This window comes from Apium graveolens, chromosome 10 (assembly GCF_009905375.1).
Source record: "Apium graveolens cultivar Ventura chromosome 10, ASM990537v1, whole genome shotgun sequence".
Taxonomy (NCBI): Eukaryota; Viridiplantae; Streptophyta; class Magnoliopsida; order Apiales; family Apiaceae; genus Apium; species Apium graveolens.
The window spans coordinates 217,523,765-217,533,334 of NC_133656.1; positions in this window are offsets into that span (position 1 = coordinate 217,523,765).

A 9,570-nucleotide genomic window follows, 5' to 3' on the forward strand; every position below is an offset into this window, starting at 1 on the left:
TCTGAGCTGTAATGAAATGAGATATTCAGCAATACCTTGATAGCATAAAATGTCTTAATAGAAAGCTAGTATTTCAAGAGTGTCATAGGTTGGTATCTGAAGAGACTTGTAACTGGTCGTGGTTATTAGGACAGCAGAAAGCTAAAAGTTGTTTGGAAGCATATATAAAGGAGTGTCTATGGGAGTGTGGGATTGTCATAGTGATATCACTGTTGTAGTAAGAATATATAAAGATGAGGCTATCAAATAACAATGTTGAAAGTCTGCCTACTGATATGGTGAGGCTTCTAATGCAAAATTTGGTGAACTCTGGGTTTGAAAGCGCGTTCAATTTCTTCATAGCATGGGCGAGGACGAAGCGAGCATATGTTATACTCGCGCTGCTTGAGGGATTTCCACTATGCTCGCTCTACAAGTATAGGGACAAGGATTCCGATGCTGATAAGGCCTCTTTCGATAGGTTTTTTCAAATTACGGAGGATCTGGGAATTGCCGATGCTATACATATAGGCGGTGTAATGCAATTCTCACCGCATCAGGAAATATTGATTCCCATCTGACTTCCCTTGATGGCTTAGCATTTAGGGGCCATTACATGTCGTTGGTTGCCACCTTTATTGTGCGTAGTCTTTACTGGCAGAATGGTCATGAAATTGTCCCTGCTCTTACCCATGTGGGAGATATGTTCTTGAATACTGGTTCTCCTCAAGGTGTATTTGGAGCTGGTGTTAGTGTTTCCTGTCCCGTTCATTCAGGTGATGCGACTGTGAATGGATGCGTGCTTTGCAATATTGGTGTTATGCTGAATGCGTATGCTGGGATGAAGTTTCAGATGTGGTGATATGATATGAATAAAATGTGTGATCATATCTAAGCTATGCGTGATATATGCTCAATCATGAATGTAGGTCATACAGGCCTGATAAAATAAAACATGGGGTATCTTTATGTTGGTAATGGATTAATGGAAATAAACATTCCTATTTTTTTGCCCTTTCAAACTATAATTTTACTACCTAAGTTGGAAATGAACATATTATGTATTAATTTTGACATATCATCATTATATGTGGAACACTGGATAAAATTATACTAATAGGGATTGAAACCATATTGGGAATTTTATTATGATATAGACTCATCAATGTTGGCACTGAATCATAAATACATGGATTTTTTGTATATGCTTGATAGATGAAAATAATTAATCAGATTATTACTGTATAGTATAAGTCTCTATGCTTATCTTCTATTATTTGTGCGTGGCATTGCTGAAATGGAATGTGCATCTTAAATTTGTGGATGTAGGCGTATTGTGGTTGTTGACAATATATCTGGTGTAAATTGTTAAATGTATTTCTTCTAATGAGGGGGGGGGGGGGGGCGAGGTCGGCCTATCTGTTTAGGTTTTGTATCCTCGACTAAAGTCTGTTTTGATGAAGCACATTACGGCCTATAATTCTGAGAGGAAAATTTTGGAATCATAATATGTTAGTTTTATGAATAATTGATTTCTTGGGGGGGAAAGAAAGAATTTCAAATTATCTAAAAATATGCTGTAAGCAGAAATTTAAGAAAATGGTTTAGATGTCAAGCAATAGTTGTCGATGGTATATTAATAGTGTAAGAACTCTCAGTACACCTGAATATAAGTTGAGTTCCACAAATGAGGTTCTACTTTAAGTTTGAACACCTCAATCATCTGTATAAGTCTTTTGTTTCGTCAAATTGAAGCATTGTGTACCATTAAATTTTCCATCTAAGAGTCCCTAGTTCATTCTTCCCTGGCCTGAATATTTGCCCGTCTTCATTTCTGTTTTGGCCATGGGTTCCAAAACCATGATCTCTGTTTCCTTGCTAGCATTCAATGTTGTTGTCACCCTCGTAGATTGTATGCACGTCAATATAATTGATATTACACACGAGTACGTTCCTCATATGCCATGTAATGGCTCCCAGGGATGTCTTCAAGAGATTTTGACACTAGTTTGTGATCTAAGGAAAGGTTTTAAAAATACAAACTCTCAATTGACATTTCAAGTTCATTGGGGTACAACATCAACACTAATGAGTGTTCCAATTAATAGGTTTGGACTTATGGCTAGCTATTTTTTTTGTTTGAAAGGCCAGATTTGGATATTAGCCTAATAACAATTATATTCGCAGCATGTGTAGAGTATTTATAAGAAATGGGTTGAGACATACTAATACCAAGTTAGTATTCAGTAGAGTGTTGCCCAAATATGTGAGCAAGATGACCTTGGCATGTTCCGCAATGTAGCAGCTGTAATAGAAATTGAGACGAGTAAAGTTGGGAAGTAACAAAGTGCGAAGGTGATGCACAGCAGAGAAAGAAACAGGCTTGTCAAATTTGTATAAATGTAGAATGGGTAATCAGCTACACGGAGTGTGGTAACAGGAAGCGCCTAATAGGGTATCCCCTTTTCAGAAATGTTTCAACGCTAACTCTACATGAGCAAATAAGATAACGATAGCAACTAAATTTATTTTAAACATAAAGAAGCAATAAGTAGTCAATATCATCCAAGAGTTCATAGTATCATATTGTAACTGTAAGGAAGAGCCAATACCTTTTGTACTCAAAAGATTTATATACGAAGGTGATGCACAGTAGAGAAACAAACAGGCTTCTCAAATTTGCATAAATGATGAAAGGTGAATCTTGTACATAGAGTGTGGTAAGAGGAAGAGCTTATTAGGGTATTCTATTTTCAGAAATGTTTTAATGTTAACTCTATATGAGCAAATAAGATAACGATAGCAACAAAATTTATTTTGAACTTAAAGAAGCATTAAGCAATCAATATTATCTTAGAGTTTGCAGTATCATATTGTAACTGTAAGGAAGAGCCGATACCTTTTGCACTCAAAAGATTTATAGCACTGCCGACCACATATTAGTGTAACTCTCCACAAAATCAATTTAACTTGCAATTAAAGGAAATAAAAAGAGTCAGGTTCCTCTTTTTTCCATTTTTTCCATAAAAAACTATTCTAGCTAAAAAATATAAATCAATTAAAACATACACATGGAATTGTTTTTATCAGATTTTTTTATGTACAAAGCTTGTCAAATGGAGAGATGGTGCTCATAAAAATACATAATACCTGGCTCTTAATAGGATTGTACTACGCAGAAGATGATCCGGATCATGAAATGATTAAATACACCTTCTCTTTCTCTCCTATATGAGGCTTGTTAGGCAAACCTTCCAATAGCTTATTCTAGGGCCACATAACATGCTCAAATTAAGAAAAGGATGATTTTAAACTCAAACACATAAATAACTTAGCATTAGAATCCATATAGACAAGGTCTTTAGCATATCTTAGAGCATTAATCCAATATCACTTAATCCATGTCCGTATCTGAGCATTGATCCAATATCACTTAGGGCCTGATCCCTATCAAAATATATGATAGTTATGCAAGTTTCTCAAGTCATATTTTATATGAAAGTATTTTTATTGTTCTGTTTCTGTAAAGATGTTCTGACTTTCATCTTTTTGCGATATGATGTTTTGTAAAGTGCAGAAAAAATAAAAATTTGACAGGAACAACAAGATATGCTATCATGAATACACACCTTGGCATTGGTATTCTCACCACTCCTTGCTATTGTGTATTATCTTATTTTCAGTTTTTCTTTAATAGGAAATAGATATTTTGAAGTATTTAACTTTGGTGCAAAACTTGCTCTAAATTTTGCTAACACCATTTACCGACACTAAAAATAGTTCAAGTTCTGGTACATGTTTCAGTGTCCAGTTCAAATGAATTATCCACCAAAATGGTTAAAAATATCATACTATTTTTTTTGGGGTTACTGTTAACAGTTGGCATTCTTAGAACTATTAGATAAGTGTTTGGATGAAATGGGCAGATTGAATGTAGGAGTATTTTTAAAGTAGTGCAACTGCTAATTATGCAGGAAATAGTTGATAGTTATTTAATAGGTGTATCAATGAAGAATACCAGCTGCATTCTGATGAAGTCGTAGTTTTATTTCATGTGGTAGTCCTTTTCTGCTTTGCATCAGCACAAACACTTATTGCGCCATGTCCACATAGCATTTCTCCCTTCTTCTGTAACAGTACTGAACTGTTTCTGCAGATATTTGGTTCTAATGTTATGTGGTGAAGTGGATCATCAAGGAGACCTGCTGTCTCCAGTAGTCGTGGCATTCTACATAGTATAAATTTTGGAATTTTGAGCGACGTGATCATGTGGTCACCGACTTACAGCTTAACTTAAGATGATCCTAATTAACTCAGCACCAAACAGATCCATCTAAATAGCGCTTGCTGATATTTGATGAGCATTATCAGTGGCTACTCATTTCCTTTTGCGCTCTGCTCTCCGCCAAGCTTTTCCTCCGGCTTATTCTCAAATACTTAGGCAGCTACATCATTTTAATATTATACTGTAGCCATTGTTTAGATTTTTCTATGATTTTATTTACTGAAATTTTATTGTGGTTTGGTCACTGAACAGTTGTTCAGCCCTTCAGAACTGCTGCATGAACAACCCCCCCCAAAAAATCCCAATTAAGCAGACGGTGTATTGTTAAAATTTCCTTTTCTAGCAGAACTCGGATTTGCTAATGAAGGTGATATAGCTAGTTCTCTTTCATCCCGATATTGCAAATCCCTATATCCTGTATGGTTTTATGAGCTTGTTGTCAATATCAATGGTTAGTAATGAAATTAACAGGGAATTTTGTTTTTTTGTTTGAACCACCATAAAACTTGGGATAGGAGTATGAACCTGTCCGATCTCAGAGATGATGCTGTCTATGGGGATGCCAATCAGCCGTTGTGCCTCTTTGTTGAATAAGGTGAAAGTGGTTTCCCCCGATGCATCTTTAACAACCACAATGATCATGTACCTTTAGTGTGTAATACGAAGTACACTCCAGTCAGTGCTAAGGTTTTTTAAAACCAGTAAATAAGTAGCAACATATGTGTGTATGATCTATTATTTATGCGATTATCTAATAGTACGAACATTGGGTGAGTGACTAATTTTTTAGGTTTTGAATTATTTTGGCCACGTTTGACTGGCAGTCTTACCTCTGTTTGCAATCTTCGGTCTCCTTTTGGCAAGCCTCACAATACTATTTATCACCTTCAATTCTTATTCCCTTGGGGCATTTGGGGCAAGTGTTGTAGTACCAATTGTTATGTTTTGAGATATTGATAATAGTTGCTTCACATATGAAGCGCACAACCTGCATTGGATTTGAATTGCTATTAATATTTTGGTGTGAGAAGGTGCAATTTAATATATTAAAAGGGTTGGGATAATAATAGTGATCACATCTGTTCCATCTGGTAACTCTTCGATTATAGCCATTGGCAGTGATTTAACTCCAGTTGTAACAAATTTTGTTTTGGCAGGTGCATTCAGAGGATGGGCTGTCGTGACTGATAATGATTTTTTTCTTTCCATAAGCTCCTTCAGAGGGGCATAATCTATGTTGAAGTAAGTCTTGGTTGGGTTACCACTGGATAGTATGATATTATTGCCTGCATTAAGCCGATCGCAGTTAGGCCAAGGAAATAAGTCAAGCACATGGACAATAGCTTATATACCTAATAATTATCTCTAGGGCAGCCCCATATTGGACAATTTGACTAAATAATCTGATATTATTTCCTATATTTTCCCCAGTGTAGTTAGGAAAAGGGAAAAAGTTCAGACACGGGAATAGTAGTTTATGTAACTAATAATAATCTCTGGTACGCTGGATAATTTTTACATTTAATTTGAATAAAAATACTCTATCAGGTAGTTTTGGATAAAAGTCTCTACGCATGTGAGGGTAATGGGAAATGTAAGAAACCAGAGAGCATAAAAAAACAAATTATTTACTTATATTAATTAGTTTGAAACTGAATCCATAAATTACTGGGTTTGGGACAAAAAAATTCTTATAAATCACTCAATATCCACAAAAGCTTCCTTGCAACATATTCATTTTGGGTTTCATTACCTAGGCTGTGTGCTTAGGATGTGCACATTGTAATTATAAATTTGTTATTGTTAAGTACTCGTGTTAGCTGTTTATCTTACATTTACACTAAGCTTTAGCGGTAAAGTTTAGGGGTACCCCATATTTTTTCCTGTCTTGTGGTGAAAATGAAAGTGAACCTTAAAAATTACGGATGGGAAACGATACATGAAGTAATAAAACGAGGGCAATTCCAAGTTCTTGTAAAGATCCCCACATTTCATAAAAAAATAAAAATGAAAGAGAATAAAGTTATAATCTTGAACAACATAGAAGTTCCATATTTTTGTCTTTTCAGGTATTTTTTTAACATTTTTGTCAACATTTTCCATACTGTGGGTCGTGTATTTCAAAAGCAAATACAGGACTTGCTGCAATTATGAAGTAACAGTGTCTTTAATTATATTTGAATTAACTATGGTGTATCGAATGGTAAACCTGAATACTTTTTTTCCAAGAGACCAGTTACAACAACGAACACAGCACCCCCCTTTGTTGTAGCTAGCCCTTCCAGGAACTGAAAGGCCTTGTCTTCCCATAGGCTCACAATTATCTCCTGGTCCCTGCATGAACATGTAATTTTCACTAAGGTGAACAATCGATTACACTTAGGGGAACACATTTTGTTGAGATAATTTTAGAAAGAGGTAAGCATTCCATTTTTTTGTGGATCAAGGTTTGAGTTTCAAAACCTGTCGTCGATCAAAAGGACGTCCATTTTTTTTGCTCCATTTTATGTTGGTTCCGGTTCCCCATATTTCCTTACCATCCCAATGATCTCTGCAAAAATGTAGATGATTCAATTTCAAATAATCAGATTAAGGTGACAGAAAAATTGTGCGGACGTACCTATAAATTTTTTGGTGTCCCAGAGAAGTGTAGGGATGTCCTCATACTTGGTGATTTCAAATTTAAACATTGGGATGTCATCAGTGTCCTCTGTTAGGAGTTGTCCCACATCATTTGTGGGAGGGGCAGCTTGCTAGAATATAAGCAGCCAGATAACTCCAATTAGTATGAGGCCTTTTGGGAGGTGCCCAAAAACAAATCCGTGCGGGCTCGGCCCAAAGCGAACAATATCATACTAATGTGGAGTTAGGCTTGCTCAGCAAGCCCAACAAGTGGTATCAGAGCTTCAGGTTATAACGGTCCATAACAATCTCTATGGGCTTCCAGAATGGACCTAGGAAGAGGCAGATGGGCTTGCCCCACGTGGGCTCAAGGAAAAAGGCAGACGGGCCTTCCAATAAGGGCCTAGAGGGAGCAGATAGCCAGATAGACTTTCAGTATGGGTCGAGGGGGAGCCTGGTCACACTGAAGGAGGCAGAATCGACAGGTGTCGGGCCCGATGTGTGAAGGGGGAGATTGTTAGGAGTTGTCCCACATCGTTTGTGGGAGGGGCAGTTTGCTAGAATATAAGCAGCCAGCTAACTCCAATTAGAATGAGGCCTTTTGGGAGGTGCCCAAAAACAAATCCGTGCGGGCTCGGCCCAAAGCGGACAATATCATACTAATGTGGAGTTAGGAATATCATACTAATGTGGAGTTAGGCTTGCTCAGCAAGCCCAACAAATGGTATCAGAGCCTAGGTTTTCAGGCGAGTGGGAGCGATGACAGAAGACGGGAAGGTAAAGATCGACAAATTTGATGGCAAAGATTATGGGTTTTGGAAGATGCAAATTGAGGATTATTTGTATCAGAAAAAACTACATGAACCGCTGGAAGAGAAGAAACCAACTGCAATGAAGGATGAAGACTAGAAGATTTTGGACAGGCAGGCTCTCGGGGTTGTCAGGTTGACTTTGGCGAAGAACGTTACTTACAATATCGTCAAGGAAATGACAACTTATGATTTGATCAATGCTTTGTCAAACATGTATGAGAAGCCGTCTGCTTCAAATAAGGTGTATTTGATTCGCTTGTTAGTTGCCACTAGATTGAATGAAGGCGATTGTGTTGCTGATCATGTGAACGAATTTAATTCCATCCTAGCAAGATTGGCATCGGTGGATATTAAATTCGATGATGAAGTACAATCCTTGTTGTTGGCATCCTCATTACCAGACAGTTGGTCGGGATTTGTCACTGCTATAAGTAATTCATCTGGAAGCGGTAAGATGACTTTTGATGGAGTTCGAGATTCGATTCTTGAAGAAGATATTCGTAGGAGAAACTCATAAGAGTCGTCAGGTTCCTTGTTGAGTGCTGAGAGTAGAGGCAGAAAGTTCGAAAAGGGGCATAATAAGGGGCGTAGCAGATCGAAGTCACAGAAGAGAGGACAATCCAAATATCGCAAGGATATTGTTTGTTGGAACTGTCAGAAGAAGGGTCACTTCAGGAATCAGTGCACGGCTCTCGCGGCTCCAAAAGGAAAGAGTAAAGAGGATAATTCAGCTAACGTAGTTGAAGAAGTGGAGGATGGCGATGTTTTGATTTGTTGTGTTGAATGTTCGGTTGAATCATGGGTTATGGATTCTGGTGCATCATTCCATGCTACCCCTTGCAAGGATTTAATGTTAAATTTCAGAGTTGGAAATTTTGGTAAAGTTCGTCTTGCTGATGATGAGAGTTTGGATATTGCGGGCATGGGAGATATTAATATCAGAACCTCTTTTGGAACTAGCTGGACGTTGAAAGATGTAAGGTACATTCCTGGACTGGAGAAGATGTTGTTATATGTGGGTCAGTTAGATAAGTAAGGGTATCGAGTTACTTTCGGAGACGGACAGTGGAAGGTTATAAAGGGGAATCTAGTCATTGCTCGTGGAGAGAAAAAGGGGACTTTATACATTGTTGAACAATCTAGCTATGAAGCAAATGCAGTTGCTGATGAGATTGAGTCTTCAACTTTGTGGCACAAAAGGCTTGGTCATATGAGTGAAAAAGGTATGAAGCTGTTAACTTTGAAGGGGAAGATTCCAGAGTTGAAGAATGTGGAAGTTGGATTCTGTGAGCCATGTGTTCTTGGAAAGCAGAAACGTGTTACTTTTGCAAAATCAGGGAGGACCCCCAAAGCCCAACATCCTCTGCAGGCAACACCTTGGTCTTGTAATAAAACGATAGGGAGAGGTCGGCGTCGACAGTCCTATAAGTTTTTGGGCTTGGAACAACCTTGAAATCTGGGATATTATAGATGCCACCTTCTTTCAGCAGAGGCATGTAGTCATGTTTCTGGTTGTTCCAGACAGTTAGCATGATGTGAGACCCCTGCAAATTTATTTATTTTAAATACTATATGGAGTAACACTTGATGAACTTTATTTGTTATTAAAATATTGATTATGATGGTAGGTTCCAAAGTTAGTTCATGCATTGCTGGTGGTTGTTACCTCCTTGTCGATGAAGACGACCTTGGTATTGAGTAGCTTTTTATCATCCCTGTTGGTAGCTTCCCATATGCGTGTTGCTCGTACATGGAGCAAAGCTTGTTGAGTTTTGGTTGTCAGTGCGGAGATCAAAGTGGATTGAGGAGCCATGCTACGTATGTTATGAGTAATAAGTTAAGAAATGTAATATAAACTCTTTTTGCTGGTCA